Raw genomic sequence first — 21,786 nt, 5'->3', positions numbered from 1 at the left:
ATGTTAGATTCGATTAATACAGTAAGTATATTAATGAATTGGTATTTGCTTGATTTTAAGTTTTTTTGCATAAATACTTGTTTTAATTGGTGTTAATTGACGCATAATGAATTTAATTATTTCTGGAACACACTGGAACTTAGTACTGACCAGTAGGGACCTTAACAATAGAGGACAGAGGAACTGGAAGTCGCCGGAGAAGACGCAGTTGATGAAAACAAGAGGAGAACCGGTTCCCTTTTGAAGGGAGGTGGCTCCCCTCTCAAAGAGGCGGCTTCCCATAAGGGGGAACCGGCTCTACCAAGCAAGGAGGCGGCTCCACTCAAGGAGGAGGCGGCTCTTCCCCCTTTTGTTGTTTTTTGGCGGAGTTTTGGTTACTGGACTTGGATTTTGAGGTTCTAGGTCTAATTAGGAGCTATACTGGGGGTTTTTAATGGTGTCTAAAGTTATATTAAAACTCCAGAGGGCATGATAATGTGTAATAAACTGCAAGGAATTAATATCTGAAACAATATGAAAGTCTTAACTAAATTTGCATATTGATTTTGGTTGAGGATGATTCAGCTTGCTTGCCTCTGTATAAGCAATTGGTTTATGTATGATATGGTTTTAGTCATGTCTCAGTGGTAGAAAATAAGCATGTTACTTTATATATTTTTTTTCTACTTATTATGGAATAATTAATGTTTACATATATTATCTGTATTATCAACTATTGAATTTTTGTGGAGTAGTATCAAATCAGTATGTTGATATACATAATTTGATTATGCTTATTATGGAACAATTGGTGTTTACATTTCTTAACTATATTATCAATTGTTGGTTTTGTGGATTATATACACCGGTATAGGACGGTGGCATACTATGGAAGAATTAACTCAAAAAGCTAAGTCCTATTTACTTTGGAATAAGGGAACGAATTAAGTTTAAAAGTTAAGTCCTACTTATATTTATATCAGGTCAACAAATAGTTAGATGACATCCTTTGGTTTGGATGGATTTTAAATATATAATTATGATACCTCGATATGAGCTTGAGTTTGAAGATCGACGGTTAGGGAGCGTATATGCATTGGGATTCATAGCTGGCTATGATGGTTAGAGGTGTACCCTGTTAGGTTTAGATACTCATGCCCACTTAAGGTGCGTTTTGCATGTTGTCTACTAATCAAGTTGAGACTGACTTGTAATCCAATGAGAGTCCTTTAGTGTGGTTATATATATATATATATATATATATATATATATATATATATATATATATGGACCTACATAGATATTGTTGAGTTGTTTAGGATGTATATGCGTATCAGGTCTCTGTTTGGATTGTAGTAGGATAGAACTTGTTCATGGGCCTGACCCACTATCATTTTTCAGGTGTTCGACAGTTCGAGACTTAGATGTTGATCGTGCTGGGCAGAGACAATCACTCACTCCTCCGATTACGTATGACTATTACTTATGTTTTAGTTTTGGCTTTCCTTTAGTTCAGTTATTTATTTTCCAGCTGGAGTGTTATTAGGGGTCCATTAGATGGATTCCCGAGCTGTATCATATATTGGAGGTTTTGGTAGTATTGGATTTTTACCTTTTAAGGATTTTTATTTTAGAGTTCTTTCAGCTTATTTATTTATTCATTAAAATTTTCTTGTAATCATGCTTGTCTAAATATTAATTGTTTGGTATCCTTCGGATCTGTGTTCGGACTTGATCACCCGTGGCTCTAGAATTGAGGGGCATCACAAAACCTCTCTGTAATATAGGTTTTGTGCACAAATAGTCACACTTTTTTGAAAATGTACATTTTAATCCATAAAATTAAAAAATTGTGCAATTAAGTCTCTCTAACCACTTTTTGGTCAAAATTTACATAAAATAAATTTTAAAATCCTAATTTACCCTTCTCTTCCTGTTATGCCCTTTTCTAAGAGACTCCCGACTGCCACAACAATTGGCAGTGGCGGCTCCACCACCATTGTCGCCGCAATAAAAAAGCACCACCACCCCTACACCCAAAGCTACCACCACCACTCCCACACCCAATACAAAAAAAAATGAAACTGTGAGCTTCACGTCGGCGAGAACAGAGCTTGAGAATAGAAGGTGATTGAGGCAAACGAGGCTTATGTCTGCTTGATTGAAATCATCTGTATGGCGGGAGTCACCATGGATGAAGATGATGACAATGATGGAGATGTTGACGTTGATGGTGGAGATGTAGGAGACAACGACATTGAGGCAGCGATGATGGATTGGTCGCGGCAGTGAGAGCGCCGTAGCCGACGCTGAATAGCAAAGCACCATCGGACGTTAGTAGATCCGAACGACAAAGGGCTTTTCTCAATGTCAGCAATTCAGCATCGATGTCGGCAGAGGCGCGATAGATAATGATGGTGTCGTAGGAGGGGAAGTGGGGGAGGTGGAGCTTAGGGTCGAGTTCTCTGACATCGGTGAAGAAGAAGGTGGAGGAATTGACCTTGATTCAGTTGGATTGGGAAATTAGGGTTTTGATGGAAGGGGGTGGAGGAGGATGTGGTGGTGGTGAAGAAAATTAGGGTTTTGCAGGGGTGGAAGAGGCGGTCGGGTCTGGTATTCCCAAAATTAAGGTTTTGCAGGGGTGGAAGAGAGTTTGGGAATAGTCTAAAATAGTAATTTTACCTTGCATTATTTTTTTAATAATATTTTATTTTACTGATAAGAGCGTATTATAGTGTTTTTATGTGATTAGGGAAGTATTTGCACCAAATTGAAAGTATAAGGGGTTTAATACCATATAGGGAATATTTTTTTATTTTTTTTATTTTTTTGCACTTAACCTATAAATAAATGATCCATTTTGTCTATTATATATTTTTAAAATCAATTTCACAATAATATATCTAAAGTTTTCAACCATAACTAAAAACTAAGGGATGAAAAACACCATAGTTTTTACTTAATTTTGGTGGAAAAATATTGGCAGTCTTTAAATGAAGCTTGGATATAAAATTGGTAGTCTTTTTTTCGTTTTAAAGAAGGATTGTTGAATGTTCAGTGGACCCCATTTTTTATTTTTATTTTTTCTTACACTATATACCTTACTTGCAAATATTGTCCACTGTCCACTTGACATTGTAATAGTAGTTTGCTGCTGTATTTTTATTTTATTTATTATTATTATTTTTTGAAAAAACTATTTAAAGATTTGGAATGTATACATGGATTTTACTAAAATCTTGTTGGTAAGAAAAAATAATTCAGCCTTTTCTCTTTCTTCTATCATTTTAATGTTATTAAGATATGAAACTAAACATACTTAAGATGCAAAACTAAATATAATTAAGATATTTAAATTTTGAGAAAAACATATAAAACTAAATATGGTGGGAAAATACGTGGCAGTGTGTTTGGCCACAACGATTATGTTTTGTTTAGCTATATATATATATTGTAATTAATTAGATTACGTGTGTGTGTGTGTGTATATATATATTGTTTAATAAACAATATAGTGGAATTTTCTAGTTGGATTAGCAAACAAATTAAGTTTAGACAGTCCTCTATTGTGGGGGCAAAAATCTCCCATTCCAATTAAGACAAGATACATCAGCACATAAGGGGACCACCACAAACACTGAGACTATTCAACCTTCAAATTGGGTCTCTACAAGAAGCTTGGGCCGGCTTAACTAAGCATAATGGGCTGAACTCATTACGAAGGCCCGAGATGATGAGATCCCAAGCCCAATTACGAATATATTACTAAACCCATTTTTGTAACAAATCTATTAGAAGAAGGATTATAATCTATGGAAACCAAATAATGTAAATCCTTATTATAAGGATAGTATGGTGTGATTCAGATTTTTAAGGGACAAGCAATGCGAGTCCTAAAAGGAATCGATTAAGGTTTTTTCCCATATAAAAAGGGCTTAGGACCCTCAATAAAAGACACACAGAAAAAAGGGCAAAGTCCCAAAAAAAGTGATCCAATTCTCATCGCCAGAACTACAGGTAATCCTAGGTTCGTTCATATTATCAAAATAACCCATCTTCTCTATACAATTTCTCTAGTTCGCTGTTTTTTCTCTATTATTATTTTGGGTGTAGTAATTGTAGAGATTTCGTTGACTTGTCACAGTTGAACAAATTTTTGCACCTATACTTTGGCGTCGTCTGTGGGAAAAGGAGAAACACAAAAGTCACAGCACTTTAAATCTCCAAGTCCCAATTCCAACAACGTGACTTGTAATCCATTTACAGCCACGAAGTCTGATAAGTCGTTACTCCAACGTTATAAAGTCCAGCAACGTGACTCTCTGTAACTCTCGGGGATTTAAACCTCGACAATTCCGTGTTGCTCACACGGCTAAAGAATCTACATGTTCCTCACATGGAGATCTGGCCGGTGGGATTTTCAGAAACCCAACTTCGATGCGTTTGTGTTACACCCGTCAGACAAATAAATGGGGTGTCAACCCAGCCTTTTCAGAACACAAAGTGTGTCATATCTGAAGAAACAAAAACGACAGCTCTGGAGGCACCACAACCACCATCTCAACCACTAGAAAGGCAGGGAAGCGTGCAGTCAGATCGGTTCGGTTTAACGCGTACCCCTGGAAAATAGAACTAACCTCGATTGGGAGAGGAATTGAAACCATCCGTCTTGCTATCATTGGCAGACCAGGACAAGGCATCTAATAAGTTTTCTCATTCTTAATTTTGATTTTCTTTTAATATCGATTATAGCCGTTAAAGTTATTTTATAGAAATCTTGATAAAAAATCTACTGCAAATTAGATCTATATATTTGGATTGACAAGCATGATAGACGCATATCTGAGCTTTAGAAATGCCACTTTCTGCAAAATAATACTTAAGGTCTTAAGTTCTGTATTTGATTGCTAGAAACCTAGGATCTGGGGTCCATATAGCCACTTAAATGTTTAATTGAAATTTTTGATCAATTAACCACATTATTATCCTGCTATAGTTTTGAATATCTTCTTCCAGTATATGAAGATATTCATTTCGGATCATCCATTACAGTTATGTTAACACCTTGTTCTTAACTGATCTTGGTATTGATTTTTTATGGACTGCCAATTTAAGTGTGGTTCTTGGTATTGGTTTTATTGGACTAAATTGTTTTTATCTTCTTATCTCATTTAGTTATTGTTTGTGATCTATTTTATAGTCATAGAACAACCACTATTTCACCCTCAAATTTGCATAATGTAACTGCAACAGCCGTTGCCCATATATATCAATGTAGTTATGCGAATACCATTTGTAGCATTAAGCCCTATATAAATAGTTCTTGGAAGCCTCAGCCATTCTCATCCAGCAACTAATTTCTAAGAACTGGCAGTCTAATATTTCCAGCAATTTGAAAATTTTACAAATTTCAATAGGTGCATTCTTAAGCACAACCCGACTAATTGCAATCCTTTGAGATTCTTGCTACTTCCTTCATCTCAGCTTGACTTGCATTATGTCTTGCATATATGATGTTTTCCCATAATGATTGTCAAAAGATAATTGGTCCCTGCTAAACAAGACCAAGGTGGTTCCTCAACCATTTCAAGTTGAAAAGTTTTAAATCTCGTCCATACATCAAAGTCTAACCAGCAACTGGGTCATAAAATCTCTCTATCAAAGATATTATACTACTTTTCCTAGACCTGAAACTCCCACCACAGCTACACTTTTCAAATAGTAGGTCAGATTTTTGATTTTTAAAGAAACTAGAGTTGATCAAAAGTGAAATCGTAATTGAACACAGTGGACACCTTGCGTGCACTTCGATCAATACGATAATAGAATATCGTATATTATTATACTGATTAGTCTCATTAATTAGTTTACTCCTATGAAGGATTAATGTTGTTTGATTATATGCACATTACGTTGTTGCTTTGAGTGTCAGGCTAAAAGTTCTGAACATATATTATACCTTGAGTTATTAGTTTACTCACTTAATTCCTATATTTGGATGCCATCAAGTACAACCTGAAACAAAGTCTTGCCTTCAATTGATTTGTTTAAAGACTTCAAGCCAATGAATGATGATAACATTGGTTATATAAATAATATCTGTACAATACTATGGTACATCCAAATTAATTTTTAACTGTTATTCAATTGTTGAAGATTCAATATGATCTGTTAAATGCATTGTCATACAAAGGCAAAAATATTATTACTAGTATTATTATTATTATTTTTTAAATTGCATTGATATTTATTTTTGGCCAAATAATTACTGTAGATTCACGGTAGCGATTAGTACTATTTTTGGTATGTTTTGATGCAAAAATTTCATTACCATGATGGATTTTATATTGTTTAAAATTTAAAATTTCTTTTAAAAAAAAAAAAAGTGGCAGCGGCACCAAGAGCCGAATGCTAAGCACTTTGAAGATTTTTTAAAGTGAAGTGTCTGATCACATCTCAATCGCTGATTTCACACAACAGCTTTCCACCATTAGCCGATGCTGTACAGGCGCTTGCACTGGTAAAACTGAGAGCTTAGACCGCTAGTTTCTACAACAACCGGTGGGCAAAGCAGAAACAGGCCATCATGTTTGCATATCACAATTACTTAGCAAAGAAGTATGGTGTTGGTGGTTTGGATTCAGAACCAAACCACTTTCCAACTCCAACCCATAACCACGACACATAACAATCTTCATGTGGACAACCTGTGTTGTGGCCGAAGTAATATTTGCCCAACAATCACAACACTGACAGAAGCAATATATTCTCTTCCAAAAGATAAGTAAAATCATTGCAGCTGAAAATACAATTTACTTTATTATCTATTACTTATTGATTCCACATTATTTTCTGAAAGAAAAATAAAATATTAAATATATGTTTAACAGACCGCACCAGGTCCATATAAATTTAGATGGTGTTGAAAAAGTGCAAACAAAGTCTAACACCAAAATCGCAAAGTCAGCAAATTAGGGATCGCCAAAGGAGTAGTCCCATACAATTTTACAGCAAATATTCAAAGGACTTAAAGGTATTCCAATGGTTTAATCTTCGATCAAGGTACGATTGCCGACTTTATTGACTTTAATTAATGTTTTCTTCATGATTTCTATTATTGAATCAAAACCCAATAGGCATGATTAAGGCCAGGGTTTTTCTTATAGGAATTAAGAAGATGGTAAATCTATAGAATTTATATACGCATATTGGGACGTTGAATTTATGAAAAACCACTATCCCGTTGATCCACAAAGGTATATATCAAAATCTTGGTTTACCTTAATTATTTTATTTGATTTTAATCATGATCTTTAGAGCAGTGGAGTACTCATCAAATTGGCATAAATGCTTAGAACTTTAGGATGAAAAGTTTTCTTTCAAAATTAAAAATTATTTTCTCTTAGAGAAGTACCCAGAGTTAAGCTTTCTTGATTAGATGTGTGGGTTGTTTCAATAGCTTCTTTCCCAGTTATTAGCTCCAGGATCATAACCCCATAAGAATATACATCTATTTTTTCATCAATTTTGCCATACATCATGTACTCCGGGGCTAAGTTTCTAAAGGTTCCAATAACATGAGATGGTATTGCATATGTTATAGCTTGCTGAGTTTATTGATGTACCACTGCCACTCCAAAATCTGAAAGCTACATATTGAAAACTGTAGGTGGTTGAATGTATCATTGCTTCTTTAAGCAATTATATATGTATATAAAAATAAAAAATAAAAAAACAAAGAGAGAAAAGAAAGACTTCAAAATCACAAATATAAGCATATAAAAAGTGATGATATCAGTTAGCTTTTGCATCTATTAAAATCCATATAAATATAAATCACAAAGTATAAGCATCAGTTTTGCATTTTTCATCTAAGGAGCGATGACGTCACCAATGCTCATACTCGATACTCTTCATATATATATATATATATATATATATATATATATATATGCTTATATTTGTGTTCTGCTTAAACTCCATAGTTGGTCTTGGTTTTAAAAAAAAATGCAAAACAAAAATGAAACTATTTTTCTTTCCTTAATGGGGGCAATACCTTTCGTAATGGGGCAAGATGAGAGCCCTAAAGACATATTAAGAAAAGAAAATATATTCTTTCTTTTTCTTTCTTTAGGCGGACATAAACAAAAATATGTATGTTGTCCCACATCGATAAAGTACAACTTTATCGACTCATTTAGATAAGGAATCACTCAAACATTGCAAAGAGGGCCATTGGTAACAGAGGCGGCCCACGAGCCATTTCCAAGCCCTGTTCCTCTAAGGCATAAACATCTGCCGATGAATAATAATCTTTGGACCTCAAAAGTCCGAGGACCTTAAAATTTCTCTAAGGCACAAAGAGCTGTCGATGAATAAAATTCGTCTTCGGATCTCAAGAGTTCGAGGACTTCAAAATTCCTCTAAGGCACAAAATAGCTGCCGAGGAATAAAATTTGTCTTTGGATCTCAAGAGTCTGAGGACTTCAAATTTTCTCTAAGGCACGAAGAGCTGTCGAGAAATAAAATTTGTCTTCGGATCTCAAGAGTCCTATGACTTCAAAATTCCTCTATGGCACAAATAGCTGCCGAGGAATAAAATTTGTCTTCGGATCTTAAGAGTCCGAGGACTTCAAATTCCTCTAAGGCACAAATAGCTGCCTAGGAATAAAATTTGTCTTCGGATCTCAAGAGTTCGAGGACTTCAAATTTCCTCTAAGACACAAAGAGTGTCAATGAATAAAATTACATGAAAATTACCTCGAACTCAAAGAAGTCGAAGGTTAAATTTTCATGTAAAATTCCTTTAAGGCACAAAAAAGTGCCGAGAAATAAAATTACATGAAAATTACCTCGAACTCAAAGAAGTCGAAGGTTAAATTTTCATGTAAAATTCTCCAAAGCACAAAGAGTGCCGATGAATAAAATTACATGAAAATTACCTCGAATTAAAAGAAGTCGAAGGTTAAATTTTCATGTAAAACTCCTCTAAGACATAAAAGAGTGCCAAGAAATAAAATTACCTGAAAATTACCTCGAAATCAAAGAAGTCAAAGGTTAAATTTTCATGTAAAATCCTCTAAGGCACAAAGAGTGCCGATGAATAAAATTACATGAAAATTACTTCGAACTCAAAGAAGTCGAAGGTTGAATTTTCATGTAAAATCCTCTAAGGCACAAAGAGTGCCGAGAAATAAAATTACATGAAAATTACCTCGAACTCATAGAAGTCGAAGGTTAAATTTTCATATAAAATCCTCCAAGGCACAAAATAGTGCCGAAGAACAAAATTACATGAAAATTACCTCGAAGAGTCGAAGGTTAAATTTTCATATAAATTCTCTAAGGCACAAAATAGTGTCGAGGAATAAAATTACATGAAAATTTACTTGAAGAGTCGAATGCTAAATTTTCATATAAAATCCTCTAAGGCATAAAATAGTGCCGATGAATAAAATTACATGAAAATTACCTCGAAGAGTCGACGGTTAAATTTTCATATAAAATCCTCTAAGGCACAAAATAGTGCTAAAGAATAAACTTACATGAAAATTACCTATATCGCTGCCATTAAGGCATATTGTCCCAGCTTTTTCAATTGACATGAACTTTTGGTTCACTATGGTTAATCAATACAATTCATTACACTAGATCTGATAGCCAAATCAAACTAAAGGGAATTGGGGGCAAAGTGTGTGGGCAAAAATCTCTCCTTCCAATTAAGACAAGACACATTAGTATATAAGGGGACCACCACAAACACTAAGACTATTCAACCTTCAAATTGGGCCTTTACAAGAAGCTTAGACCGGGTTAACTAAGCATAATGGGCTGAACTCATTAAGAAGGCTCGAGATGATGAGACCCCAAGCCCAATTACGAATATATTACTAAACCCATTTTTGTAACAGTTCTATTAAAAGAAGGATTATAATATATGGAAACCAAATAATGTAAATCCTTATTATAAGGATAGTATGATGTGATTCAGATTCTTAAGGGACAAGCAGTGCAAGTCCTAAAAGGAATCGATTAAGGTTTTTTCCTATATAAAAAAGGCTTAGGACCCTCAATAAAGGACACACAGAAAAAAGGGCAAAGTCCCCAAAAAAGAGATCCAATTTTCATTGCCAGAACTACGTTTCGATCTGATTCCGACGCTCTATGAGGTGGGATACTTTGGCAATCTAGGTATTCGTAGGTTCGGTCATATTATCAAAATACTCCCTCATCTCTATACAATTTCTCTAGTTCGTTGTTTTTTCTCTATTATTATTTTGAGTGTATTTTTGCACCTACATCTATATATATGTGGAATTTTCTAGTTGGATTAGCAAAGTTTAAACAATCCTCTCTCTCTTTATATATATATATATATATATATATATATATATATATATATAGGGGTAAGTGCAAGAAACACCCCTGAACATACATTTCATAGCATTTTTATCCTTTATTTAAAAATGTGTGCAAAAAACACCCTTATTCTTTTCAAATTGTGCAAAAACACCCCTAATTAATATAATGCCCATTTTACCCTTTTAGTTTTCCAAAAATGCCCATATTTACTCTCCAACCCCAAAACAACCACCACCGAGCAAAGGAGTTCATGTGATTGAAGCATTGCCGTGGAGTGCCACACCATCGTCGGCGACCATAACGGGTCTTGACGCACCACTGCCTATATGTTTGACTGGTCTGAAGGATTCAACGAAAAAAGAGGGGTTCAGTAGCTCTGTTTGAGTAAAGACAGAGTGCTTAGGCCTACATGCATCAAAGAAGAACTAATGAATGAATATTAGCTTATAAGATTAAGGTTCACTTCTATAATGAAGATTTGATTTACCTAGCTAGCGTAAAGGTGCATTGAGGGGGTTTTACTTGGAACCAGACGGTGCTGTGTTAACAGATTGGAACGGAGGACTCGGCTGTGATAAGTCAGCGCGGCATTGGCCGGCAAGGAGAAGATGGGGTCGACTGTGGCGAGGGACAGCTTGACTGGCCAAGGCTTAGTATCATACACGCCGCCATCAACGTGTCTAGGTCCTCTTCACAGCCGATCGCAGTTCACCGCCGTGAGTTTACCGTCACAGCCGCCGTGAGTTCACCATCACAGCTCGTTGCTCGCCGACCGCCGATTCAGTCCAACCTTCCACCGGCCGAGCTCTCCTTGTCGTTCTCCATCTCTGGCTCACCACCGCCTCCATCACGGCCGAGCCACATCACCGAGATCTCTCTTGCTCGCCGCCGCCTCCATCATAGCCGACCTTTGCCTCACTGGCTGTCCCTCACCACAACAAAGCCCGCCTTCTCCTTCTTGCCGGTGTCGAGCCACAAGGTCACAGCCGATTCAATATGGCAGTTCAACCATCCTTGCTCGTCTGTTCCATCTCACCGTCATTTCATCCATCGCTTCAGTCCCTAGTAACGGCTTCACGGTCGCCAGAAGATCCGAGAACGCCTCGTCGATGAGGACGAACAGGGTAATTCCAGCACCACCTTCATGGGTTTTACCTTTGGATAACCCCACGCAGCGGTGCCACTGCCCTCCGCCTTCTATACTGCCGTTTACCACTACCATTTTCATACCCATCGTCGCCACTCTTTCCTCTGCCATCTCTGTGACAACCTAGATTTTTAAGATTTAATTTATTTCATTATATATATATATATTATTTTCTTTTTGTTGTCATAATTAATTTAATTAATTATAATTGGAGATTTACCTAATTGAATATATTTAATAGTTTGATTTATTGTCACATGTGTGTGCATATATATATATATATATATATATAATGTGAGATATTGAGATAGATGGACACATTGAGAGGTTGCTGACATGAAAAGGAAAAAGGAAAGTGAATTCACGGGTCCCACTTGTGATAAGTAATGGGTTGAATTGCTTTTGTTACATTATATATATATGTATGTATATATATATATATATATATATATAGTGTAATCTGATTGAAGAAGTTGAAGCAAGCATACAGGTGTCGAAATTGAAAAGAAGAAAAGAGAAAATGAAATTGGTGATGATGATGATGGGGCCCACTTGAGATATTTAGGTTTTAGTTTTGTATATATATATATATATATATATATTTATATGTGTTTTGTCTGATGGAGTGAGCAGTATTCTTCATGTAATATAATGAATTAAAAGCAAAGGAAAAGATAAGATGATAGAGAGAATGAAAAGGTGGGCTGCCAAAAGTAAGAGAGAGAAGATTGTGATAAAGGTGGTGGTGGGACCCACGGGCAGAAATTAGTGGCCAATTTTTCTTTGATTTTGACTGAGCACGTGGGCTGTGATATGTTTAGACTGATATTTGTGTTGGGTCGGTGCATATTGCCTATATTTAAGTTATATCTGTGTAATGATTTTGGTAAAAAATTAGAGAAGAGTGGGAGTTTCGAGGATAGAGACACAAAGCTGAAAGCTTGGAGATTTGATATTTCAGTGATTTATTTTTTTTACAGTGGATTTAGACTTTACCATTTAAGACAAAGTTGAAGAGCTCGTCGTGGGCTTCGTATTGATCGGAGCAATTTTCAGTTTGGAGCACTTGGGATTTTGAATTTCTTGGGCTGAATTGGGACTTTTTTTCCTTCTAATTGAGGTAGGGGTTTCTAATTCCCAATTTCTTGTACCTTTGTGAATTTTTCTTCAATATTTGGTGTCAAGCATGCTTAATTTGAGTTGATTGCCTTTAAAATGATTTAATTGTGGTGTATGGAATCCATGATTATGTGTAGTAATTGTTTTATATGCAAATCATGCTTAATTGATAATATTCTATGTGACTTGAACTTAAATTGGATGTATGATAGTAGTCATTGACATGACATGGAAAAAAAATAAATGATGCATTCATGCATGACATTTGCAAGGAAAAATGGGAAAGAATTGTTTTGAAATGAAAATGGGGTTTTAGAAAAGATTTTTTTTGATAAGTGGTTTTGTGAAAACCCGGACGTCGAGTAGGTACCGAAGGTCCATAGCGTTAACGTAACCTAGAGGGAATTAGGAAAATTACCCGAACGTGGTTGAGCTATCTGGCCATCAAATGACGCTACGGAGGTACCAAGGGTCAGGAACTGTAGCCAATCCTTCTCTCGTGTCGCCGAGGAGTCTTCAAAGAACGGGTTATGTTAACGGTTTGGAAATGATGGCAGAAATAGTTTTGTAAAATGGGGAGTGACATTGTATGGCATTGCATCCCATTACACGGTATAATTTAATTATGACTTGGATTGTCGAATTTGTTGCTATGTTTACCTTGGTATGGTATGATCCCGCTTCTTTATTTCTATTTATTGTGTGGATTCACGGGGTCACAAGAGGTGTGTCTTAGGTATCACCTACTTAGCAATTTGCTCACCCCTTATATTTAACATTTTTTAGGACACATAAGGCAGTGGTGGACGACGCTCCTCCACATGGTTCGATGGGTTAGTAGACCGTTTTGACATACTTTGTAGCTATGGTCTCATTTATTTATTATTATTATATTCTTTTATAAACCCTGGGATGACACATATATTATGTATTGACATAGGAAAAGACGGTAGTACCCTTAGTTGACCTCAGGTTTGGGTAAGGACCCGGTTAGCGATTCGGACTCTCGGGTTCGGGTCATTACAATCTTATCGCAGCCGTCCTCATAATTGGAGTCATCTTCTTCATCGTTTGGCTCATCCTCCGCCCCGCCTCCCTGAGTTCATGGTTGTCTCCGCCACTGTCTCCCCTATTTATGCCACAACTCGAATCCCAGAAGGGGGATTTTCTTCATCATCGTTTGCTATAAACCCAGACAAAATTGCAGAATGGGTGTGTAATTGTCCTTTTTGGTCTTTTTACAAAATATTATATTTTTATATATTTTATAAAATTGTTGACTAGAGGGTACTTTAGTCAAGTTTGGTTTTAAATATGTCAAAGGGACTTAATTGCACCAAATTAAAACTTGAGGGGTATTTTTTGCATGGGAGGGGTGTGTTATGCACTATAAGCTTACTTGAGGGGAGTTTTTTACACTTGACCCATATATATATAATATAAATACACCGACCTTCTGCCATAACCCTAATTCCGCAGAAGTCCAAGAAATTAATGATTCCTAACACAAATTCTACAACGTCCCACCGAGTTTCTACAATTCGGATGTGATCTCTAGCCTCAATTTCACACAATAAATATTTACACAGATATTGTCATTCACACACACACACAGATATATATATATAAGAGTTAGAGTTCAAGAGAAAAAACTAAAAAAAAAAAAAACAATCATCCCATAAAATTAGTAGCATAAACTTATTATACTAGTAGTTAGCTAGCCTCTTAGCTGTGGTTGCCTTTGTGATCTTTGAAAAAGATAGCCATGGCTTCGATCCAGAAAAGAAAAATACAGCAAGAGAATGAAAACGCCATAAATAGCCACAAAAAAAAAGAGATCTCGATTGGGAAAGGAATTGGTGTGATGGTTTATGTCATTGATATTTTGTGCAAATCGTAGCACCAAATCAATGGCTAGAGCCACCATCGCTAGCATTAAGAAGCACCCAAAGCTGTCCAACGTTGCAATCCAAAATAAGGCTCCCCAATAGTTGCAGCTGCAGCAATAACCACCATTCTCCTCTTCCTCCTCCTCCATCTATATATTATACCTGCAACATTTTAAAATCAACATATACCTGAAAAAAGTGAAAAATCAGATTTATTTAATTATATACTACATACTTTAAAATTATACCAACAAAATCTCCCTCTCTTACAAGTTTTTTTTTTTTTTAAAAAAAAAAAATTGTAGTGCCTTATACTTTTATATATACTAGTAAAATTGTATGTGCATTGCACACTAGTAAAATCTAATTTAAAATTAATATTTAACAAAATAATTAAATGATTGTAAATTTTAAAACATAAAATTGACGCAATGTAAAAGAAATAAAAATATATAATTTTAAATTGAACTTTACAATAGGAATTCAATTATTGATAGGTACATTTTCAAACTCCTAAAATAATATCAAAATCAAGACTATTTTTTATTACAATCTACTAATAGTTTATTTATTTATATATTAAAAAAATATTTATATATTATTTATAAAATTAGAAAAGATGTGTAGACTAAATAGACTAAATTATTTACATATTTTTATATAATTCCTTTATATATTTCCTTGTCTAATTAGAAAAACTAAATTATTTATTTTCTATATATATTCCCTTATCTAATTAGATTTTCTTTTATTAAAAAAACTCATAATAAATAGGTAATTTCTAAATAGGTAATCTGAGTTTTATAGAAACTCTTCTAAACACCTTATATTAATTTTGAAATAAAAATTCATAATAAATAGGTAATTTGTGTTATTCTAAAAGGAAACTTACATACGGAACATATAAATTTATTATTAAAAAATAATATACTATTGCATGTGAGTAAAATCTAATTTAAAATCAATAAAGTAATTAAAGAATTATAAACTCTAAAATATTCATTAACATAAAATTGACACAAGGTAATAGAGATAAAAATATAATTTTTAATTGAACTTTACAATAGGAATTCAGTTATTGATAGATGTATTTTTAAACTCCTAAAATAATATCAAAATTAAGACTATTTTTTTATTTATTACAATTTACTAATATTTTATTGATTTATATATTAGAAATTTTTTTATATATTATTTATAAAATTAGAAAATATGTGTAGACTAAATAGACTAAATAATTTATATTATTTATATATTTCCTTGTCTAATTAGAAAGACTAAATTATTTATTTTCTTTATATATTTTCTTAACTAATTAGATTTACTTTTGTCAAAATAAAAAACTCATAATAAATACGTAATTTAAGTTTTATAAATATACTAAATTATTTATATATTTTTATACATTTCCTTGTATAATTAGAAAGACTAAATTAATTTTTTATATATATATTTCCTTTTTTTTTTTAAAAAAAAAAAGAATTCATAATAAATATGTAATTTGAGTTGTATAGAAAATTCATCTTCTAAACACCTTATATTAGTTTTAAAATAAAAACGGATAATAGATAGGTAATTTGTGTTATTTGAAAAGGAAACATACATACATAACATATAAATTTATTATTAAAAAATAATGTGTGGAAACACATTAATGTATTGAAACTTAATGATAAAAAATATATATTATAGAAGAATGATTTTGCATTATTATTTATTATATATACATAATATTATAAAAACATGTTTTTTTTTTTAAAAAAAAATATTATAAAAAATTAAAGTGAAGTATAAATAAAAAATTAAATTTAAAAATAATTTTGTATATACAATTCTTAGTTTAATTTTTTTTTATTTATTATTTCCTAGTTGGTGCTCACACACCCTTTGAGAAGTAAGATGTTGATACCGTTAGGCCACTGGCCCGTTGATTGTTATTTATTTATTGAAACAAATTATATATTTCTTTTCCTAATTAGATTTCATTTTACTGAATTTCAATATTTCATGAACTGTATTATTATTATTAGTATTTTTGCTCTAATTAGATTTCATTTTATTTAATTAAATAAATATTTTTTTAATATTATTGATAAGTGCTGAAATATGAACCTATTCAGCCCTAATCTCGGGTATTTTAGATCTTTCATCTATCTTTACTTTCCCATTTCAGTCATAATTTGTATTTTTGTCAATTTCAGATCAATAAGGTTCAAACGGGCTAAAAACAGTTCATTAAAGTCATTTTGGAGTCGAGCAAATGCACTGAGAAAAGTCTAGAAAAAGTCCATAAGGGGTCATGATCGATCGCAAGTTTAAGTTATTAGATTGTTAAGTCACGTCATCACGATCGTTCGCAGCTATTCACGATCATTCGCAATCCAACTATAATCGATCGTAAGTCTACGTCAGCAGCCACGTCAGCAATAAGATTAAAGTGGATAAGGTCAAATGCCAGCTCATTACGATCGATTGTAGCAGAGCTGCTGTTATAGCCCTAATTTAAAAGGATATACCTGGAATTTATTTAATTGTTTAAGTTGCATTTTTATTTATTTAATGGTGAATTTGTTTTGATTTAATTGTGAATTAATTGTAAATTATTTGATTTGTTTTAATTGAATTTTAAATTATTTAATTGTTTATTTGAATTGCTTGTTACTTGTTTAATTGTGTGTTTAAGTTACATGACTTGTTTAGTTGTTTAATTATTTTGTTTAGGGTTGATTTAATTATTTAATTGTGTGAATTAGTATTGACTTGTTAATTAAGTTTAATTTTTTATTTTAATTGTTATTTAATTGGATTTAGGTTGGTGAATTAATTATTTAATTATATTTTATTTTTCTGTACTATGTTAATTGAACTTAGGGTTTTGGTTTTATTTATTTTTCTAGCCGACTTATTTTTTCATGTCTAGTATTAGGACTAGAATTAGGGTAACCTTAATCTTATAAATTCAAGCATTAAGTTCTGCCTAGGGTTTTTAGAAAACCCTATTCACGTATGTGGAGGCAGAGAGAGAGAACAGAGGAGGAGTTTTGCAGTAGAAATCGCCGGAGACCTTAGAAGACGACGTAGAGATTTTAAACAAAAGTCTCAAAGGCAAGTTCTAATCCTAACTCCTTCCCTTTGCCTCATGTTCTTTGCACGTCTAATACAACTCCAGGGAATATAAAGATTAAAATTTAAACTGAAATTTTCCATGCCTCTGTTGTGTTAAAACTGTTTATGTTTGTAAGTTATATACTGTTGCTTAGATGTTTTCTTGTATACCATATAATTGCATTCATGTTAATTAATGAATAAAGGGGTTTAATCAATTTTGGAACACCTTGGGACAACATTAAACTGAATATGGTTCGTGTGGGTGTTCACCTGAACAGTATGTTCATGGATGGGAAAAACATTCCAGTTTAAATTCTTTATGGTATAATTCATGATTAATTAGTATCATTGGTTGAATAAGGAATTTAAATTGCTTTTAATCATACTGGAATCTAATTAAAACACTTAGGAACCCTAGGGATGAAGAACAGTTCGTCGGAAAATCGCCGGACGTGAAAGAGATGAAGAACAGAGAAGAGACGGCTCAAGATTTCAAAGAGCCGGCTCTTTGGAGCAAAGAGCCATCTCTAGGGGACTTGGAGCCTGCTCCAAGACTAGGAGAGCCGGCTTTTTCTTTGAAAGAGTCCAGATTTTCGTTTTTCTGCAACCTGTTTGGCTACGGAACTCGGATTTTGGGATTTTTGGATTCTGGAGGAAGCTATACTTGGGTGTTTTAAGATGTTCTAAGTCTAGTTAACACTTGAGAGAGTGGATTAATGCTCAATAAACCAGTAGGTGTTTATAGTTTGAACACTGGTAAGTCCCAACGGAAATTGTTTTATTTCAGTGCAGAGGAATGTTAAATTATTGAACCTTGATTTATTTATTCTCTGTGAATGGAAAATTGATTAATATGATATTATTAATAGTGTCAAGTAGGATAATTAATATGGTTATTATTATACTTGGCATGGATTTATGGACGAGGAGAATAAATTATCTGCATTCTCAAAGTAAGATAATTTGTAATGGAGATATGGAATGAATATGATAGTTTATCTATTTTCTTTATGTTCATCATGGAATTAATTGATATATCTTATTATTTTGATTTATCAGTTACTGGAGTAAGCATGTTAGTCTATATTTCTATTTATGCTTATTATGGTTCAGTTGCTATGTGCATTGATTATGTATTCTATCAACGGTTGGATGGATTGGATTGTATGTACCGGTATGGGACGGTGACATACTAGGTTTGGATTAGCTCAAATTGCTAAGTCCTAACTATTTTGGAATAAGGGAATGGATTATAAAAATAGAATCCTCTTTATGTATAAGTCTGTGCGGTTGAATAAGCTGAACGACTTACTAGATTTCTTTTGGATGAATGTGAACAGATTTTAAATATATTATTATGGTACCGTGACATGAGCTTGAGTCTCAGAGTCGACGGTTAGGGAGCGTATATGCAGTAGGACGCGTAGCTGGCTATACTGGTTGAGGTGTACCCTGTTGGGCTTAGGTAGTCATGTCCACTCAGTTGCGTTTTACATGTTACCTCCTACTCAGGTTGAGACCCGTATCATAGTCCAGTGAGAGTCCATAGTGTGGATATATATATATATATAAACATGGATTATATAGTTATTGTTGAGTTGGTTAGAGTGTATATGCGTATCGAGTCTCTGCTTGGATTTTAGTAGGATAGAACTTGTTCGTGGGCCTGACCCACCCCTATTTTTCAGGTGTACATCAGTTCCAGGCTTGAGTTTGTTCGTACTGAATAGAGACGACCACTCATTCTTCCGACGACGTAAGATCTCTATTCATATGGTTTTCTTTTAAATTTTACAGTTCAGTTGGTTTTCTTATTAGGGGTCCACAGGATGGATTCCCGAGTTATGCCCTGAGAGGTTTTGGAGTTGGATTATTTAATCTTGGTTATATGGGATTTTAAGTATTTAATATTAAAGGATTTTATATTTTAGTTTCTTTCAGCTCATTATATTATTTCTTTATTCACTTTGTATTCTGTGTTCGCTTTAAAATATTAATTGTTTGATATTCCCTCGGGTTGGGCCTGGGCCTGATCATCTCGTATCTCGGATCCGAGGGGTATCTCAGCTGCAATCGATCGTAACACTATGCGAACGATCGTAACTTTGTTGAGAGGATATTTTTGAGCTCGGTTTTGGTTATGTGTGATGAACAAGTAAACCAATATATATATGGTAACTATATATATGGTAATCCTATACAAGGTAAACCTATATATGGTAATCCTATATAACCCCCTCAAAATCAAGGTGGATTGAATGAAACCATCTTTGAGTTTGGGAATGAGATCTTGAAATCCTATATGTATATCGTAACTATATATATGGTAATCCTATATAAGGAAAACCTATATATAGTTAGAATATATTTTACTATATAGTAATAATATATTATATAATATATTCTAATAGTCACGATATAACAATTGCAAGAAGGTTAGCCCTCCTCGTCTTGATTTTGTATCTAGGTTAATTTTGCACCCTATTGAATCATACCGACTATTTTACTGATGAACGCTGAAAAGTGCATATTTAAACCCCTTAAGCTTAGGCATTCTAGTTCCATTATCTATCTTACTTTACCGTTTTAGATTGATTTCGTATTATTTCCATTTTCAGGCACTTATCCCGAAAATAAGCTAACTCAGCCAAATAAAAGATTAATTGAAGCAATTCTGGAATTAAACAAAGAAAGGAGCAAAGTGGAGAAAGAAGGAAGCAAATGAAGCCAAAGGTGGCAAGCAGCAAAGTTCGATTGATCCAAGTTCAAGGTTCGATCGATCGAACAATAATCAATCTCAGCACTTTAAGATAGATCCAAGCCTTGATCCAAAAGCATAAAGTCCAAAAGTTCGATCGATCCAACACCACCCTTCGATCGATCGAACACTTTTGTCCTTATCCAAATGATTGATACTATCCACAGCTGTACCACCCACTAACAACTTTTGTCCTTTTCCCAAAAATATCTCTCAAAATATCTCGGATTTGTCTTTTCCCAAAAAGCTTAACCAGTTGGATCTATCCAGCCTAAGTTCGATGGGTCTCAGCCAGTTCGATCGATCCAAGTCCAAGATTCGATCGATCGAACTTCCTCCAGTGCAAAAAAGTTAAATTTCCATCTCATTGAAAGTTGTCCTTTATCCAATCATTAGGGAATATTGTGTGCACGACCCCAGCTTATTTTGGGTGTCATTTTGACCTACCTATATAAGGATAAAGATTGCTTTTTACAAAAAAAAAGCCAATATTATTTTCATATCATCTCTTGGAGAGCAAGCTTAGAGGAGGAGGAGGCTAGAGACACCATTGGAGTTCTTCATCAACAAGGAGCAGATTTCAACCATGGAGTTAGCCCTTGAGGGACATCCTCTTGGGGCTAGAGTTAGCCCCAAGCATGTTTTCTTTATCTTAATCTTGTGTATTATTGAGGGATTAGTGTTGTAATTAATATTTTGACACTTTGATATATATAGCTCTTGTTTATTCAATGATTTATGTGGTTTAATGCTTTCAATTGATCATTTCATTCTATCCATATGTTTATGTATGCTAGAATAGATGTTCATGTGCTTGTCTCTAGATTTGATGCATGTCTATGTGTATTGATGCTATAAATTTAGAGATTGTCAAAACATAGTGCTTAAAGGAATGCTTTTGTGATTCTCTTGATGGTTCATACTTATTCCTTGATGGATTGTGCCTCTCCCCTAGTTTATTTTAATGCTAGTAGTGTAGATGTAGTGTAGTTGTAGTGTACTGTTAAATGGTTTGATGATCCAAGCTTTTGAATGCAAGTATCATATGTCTCTATCCTTGTGTTGTATTTGGATTGTGAGCTTAATGAAAGGATTAATGACTTGTTTTGATTTATTGTGCCTTTCACATGCTGTTTAGACAATATATGCTTCATTGCTTAGATATATTGTGCCTTTCACATGATGTTTAGACAATACATGCTTAACTAGTCATCCTTACTTGTTGAATCAACCAAACACACACACACCAATATTGCAACACATCATTTGCCCTCATTAGTCACTTGACAATGGTATAGAAATGCATTACTTGGTGGTGATCTCTAAACCTCAAGATCTCTCTCTCTTACTTACTCTTAATTGCATTTTTTGTTATCACTTAGTTTAATTTAGTTGCTTTCTAATCAACCAACCAACCAATTGTT

General features: G+C 33.8%; 1 long non-coding RNA gene across 1 annotated transcript; it reads left to right on the top strand.

The window, feature by feature from the left end:
* Window positions 1-12,040: 12,040 nt before the first annotated feature.
* Window positions 12,041-21,103, top strand: LOC132295208 (uncharacterized). The gene is made up of 3 exons (XR_009478360.1): window positions 12,041-12,608; window positions 19,293-19,360; window positions 20,223-21,103. It is a non-coding gene; the product is annotated as an uncharacterized LOC132295208 (long non-coding RNA).
* The last annotated feature ends 683 nt before the right edge of the window (window positions 21,104-21,786 follow it).

This window comes from Cornus florida, unplaced genomic scaffold (genome assembly GCF_030987335.1).
Source record: "Cornus florida cultivar Cherokee Brave unplaced genomic scaffold, ASM3098733v1 CherokeeBrave_3.0.0_Hap2_Chr02, whole genome shotgun sequence".
NCBI lineage: Eukaryota > Viridiplantae > Streptophyta > Magnoliopsida > Cornales > Cornaceae > Cornus > Cornus florida.
The sequence above is the reverse complement of the archived record's forward strand: the minus strand, read 5'-3'. Positions and strand labels throughout refer to the sequence as shown.